The sequence below is a fragment of the Ailuropoda melanoleuca genome, chromosome 1 (genome assembly GCF_002007445.2).
Source record: "Ailuropoda melanoleuca isolate Jingjing chromosome 1, ASM200744v2, whole genome shotgun sequence".
Taxonomy (NCBI): domain Eukaryota; kingdom Metazoa; phylum Chordata; class Mammalia; order Carnivora; family Ursidae; genus Ailuropoda; species Ailuropoda melanoleuca.
In genome coordinates this window covers 167,332,196-167,335,903 of record NC_048218.1, presented here as the reverse complement: position 1 = coordinate 167,335,903, position 3,708 = coordinate 167,332,196, and positions in this window count along the sequence as shown.

Below are 3,708 nucleotides of genomic sequence, written 5' to 3'. Positions count from 1 at the left end.
CCTTTCAAGATATTTTAAGAATTACTCTTTTTAGCTGTATCTTCCTAGAGCTCTTTTTGCTTTGTTTTGTTTTCGCATGAGTCCTCAGCTGGCAACAGCTGACTCTTGGCCAGATGCTGGAGACGTGTAGCTGCCCAAGCACATTATCAGTGCAGTAATGCTCACCAGGTCTTTGTAGTCGAAGTCTGCATTCAACTTCAGACCAAGCGTGATATCCTGTCATATTGATAAATCATGCATACAATTTTCCAAGTTGCACAATTGTATCAAGGGCAATCAGGTATTGCAGTGGTCACTTTGGGGAAATCTGACATGAGCAAATTGTTCACTTGACAGGCACCTTAGCATAAGAAGGAAGCAAAACCCCAACTACCCAATGGTAGGCTTCTACATTCTATCTGAAGTGGTATCATGTTGATAATGGTAGACTGTGGTAAGTTACATATGCAAAAATAGAGTAACCACTAACAAAATTATACAAAGAAACAGACTTATCAACACTACAAATAAATTTAAATGGAATACTAAAAAATGTTCAGGTGACTCACAGAAGACAGTAGAGCTCGAAGAGGAACAGAAGGAAGAAACAGAAAAATAAAATAGCAGACTTATATCCTAACATACCAATAATTACATTAAATATAAACAGTTACACACATGAATTAAAAGAGATGGACACAACGGACAAAAAAGCATTTTAACGCCTACAAGGAAGAGGAGACAAGACAAATTACCAACATCAGGAATGAAAAAGGAGATATCAGCTGACATTACATACTCAGCAGACAGTAAAAGGATAACAAGAGAATATTACAAACAACTCTATACACATAAATTCAACAACTTAGATGAAACTGATCAATTCCTCAAAAGCTACAAACTATCAAAACTTATCCAAATGAAAGATAACGTGAATAGTCTTACAACTACTAAAGAAATTGAATCAACAATTTAAACCTTTTGATAAAGATATCTCTAGGTCAAATGGTTTCAGTCCTGAATTGTACCAAATATTAAAAAAATAAATAACAGCAATCTTACCTAATTTCTTCCAGGAAACAGAATAGAAGGAAACACTTATAACTGAGTTTTGCAGGGTTCCAAAAAAGGAGATTCACATACAAAAATCAATTGTATTTCTGTATACCAGCAACAAACATATCAAAACTGAAATTAAGAACCACAAAACCACTTATAATTGCACCCCCTAAAAGAGAAATACTTCAATCTAAATCTTTTTTCTTTTAATTTAAATTCAATTAGCCAACATATAGTACATCATTAGTTTTTGGTGTAACGTTCAATGATTCATTAGTTGCATAAAACACCCAGTGCTCATCACATCACATGCCCTCCTTAATGCCCATCACCCACCTCCCTTTCCACAACCCTCAGTTTGTTTCCTGGAGTCAAGACTCCCTCATGGTTTGGCACCCTCTCTGGTATCTAAGATCTATAATGAACTTATCAAATTCAACACCCAAAAAAACAAATAATCCAGTCAAGAAATGGGCAGAAGACATGAACAGGCACTTCTCCAAAGAAGACACACAAATGGCTGACAGACACATGAAAAAATGCTCCACCTCACTTCTCATCAGGGAAATACAAATCAAACCCACAATGAGATACCACCTTACCCCAGTTAGAATGGCTAAAATTGACAAGACAGGGAACCTGAGTCTAAATCTAACAAAATAAGTACAGAATCTGTATGGAGAAAACTGCAAAACTCTAATAACATTTTTTAAAGACTTAAATAAATAAACTTACTATTTTTATGTTTTGAAATTCAACAAACTAAAGACACCAATTGTCCCCAAATTGAATTATAGGCTTATTGCAACTTTATGGAATCTCAGGGTTTTTTCTGTAGTTCTAGAGAAACTGTTTCTCAATACAAAAAACAAACAGAAAATAAAAAGGGAAAGAAAAGTTGGTAGAATCACAGTACCCAATTTTCAAAGTTACTATATAGCTACAATAATGAAGGCAGTGTAGTAATGTGGGTTACACAGATCAATAGAAGAGAATGCCAGAAATAACCTACCCAATATAGCCAACTGATGTAGACAAAAAGGCAAAAGCAAGTCGAAGGAGAAAGGATTTTTTCCCCCAACAAATGGTGTTAGAAGAACTGTACATTCCTAGGCAGAAATTGGAACCTCGACTTAGACCTCACACCTAATACAAAACTTAACCCAAAATGGATCATAAATCTACATGTAAAAGTGAAACCATGAATCTTTTAGAAGACAACATCGGAATTCATAGACACGACATCAAAATCATGATCCATAAAAGAAAAATGCCAATAAACTGGACTTTATCAAAACCAAATCCTTTTGCTCTGAGTAAGACCCTGTTAAGAGAAAGACAGATTTGGAGAAATACTTGCAGTTCACAATTCTGACATGAGATCTATATTTGGAATATATAAACAACCCTCTAAAAAATGCAACAGCAAGAAAATAAAAAATTCAATAAGAAAATGTGAAAAAGACTTAGACATTTCACCAAAGAAGATATTCAAATGGTAAATGGTATTTAATGGTATATAAGATATTCGACATCATTACCCACTAGAAAAATGCAAATTAAAGCCACTACACATCTACTAGAACGGCATTAAAAAACTTCCACAATTCCAACTGCTGATGATTATATAGAGCAACTAGATGGCCCTTACAGAGATGGTAGGAATATCAAATGGCACAGCTACTCTGGAAAAGAGTTTGGCAGTTCCTTATTAAGTTAAACACAGACTTACCACAAGACTCAGCAATCATACTCCTGGGTATTTATCCTAGAGAAATGAAAACACACACCCACATAAAAATCTGTACATGAATGTTTATAACATATTTGTAATAACTGAAAACTGGAAACAATCAAAATGTCCCATAAAAAGTGAACAGATAAACTGTAGTACAGCCATACAATAGAATACTACTCAGCGATGAAAAGCAACATGATACATGCAACAAACTATTGATACATGAAGAGATCTCAAGGACGTTATGCTCAGTAAAAAAAAAAAAAAAAGCCCATTTCAAAAGGTTATATACTGTATAATTCCACTTATATAACATTCTTGAAATGGCAAAATTATACAGATGAAGAACAGATCAATGGTTGCCAGTGGATACAGGTATGGAGAAGGTATGATTATATAAGGTTAGCATCAGAGTTTTCTTTGTGGTGCTAGGACAATTCTGTATCTGGATTGCTGTGGTAGTTGTAAGAATCTATATATGTGAGCGGGGGTGCCTGGCTGGCTCTGTTGGTGGAGCATGTGACTCTTGCTGTCAGGGTTGTGGGTTTGAGCTCCATATTGGGTGTAGAGATTACTTAAAAATAAAAATCTTAAAAATAATCTATATATGTGATAAAATTTCATAAAACTATACAAAAATTCAAGTAAGGTCCATCGTTAGAAGTATTGTACCAATGTCAATTTCTTGGTTTTGATAATGAGCTCTGCTTATACAAGATATCACCACTGAGGCACCTGGGGAAAGCTGGGTGAAGGTACACAGGAATTCTTGGTACTATTTTCTGTAATTCCTTATGAGTATAAAATTATTTTAGAAATATCAGTTAAGCATCTGTCTTTGGCTCAGGTCATGATCCCAGGGTCCTGGGATGGAGCCCAGTACTGGGCTCCCTGCTCAGCAGGGAATCTGCTTCTCCCTCTCCTTATGACCC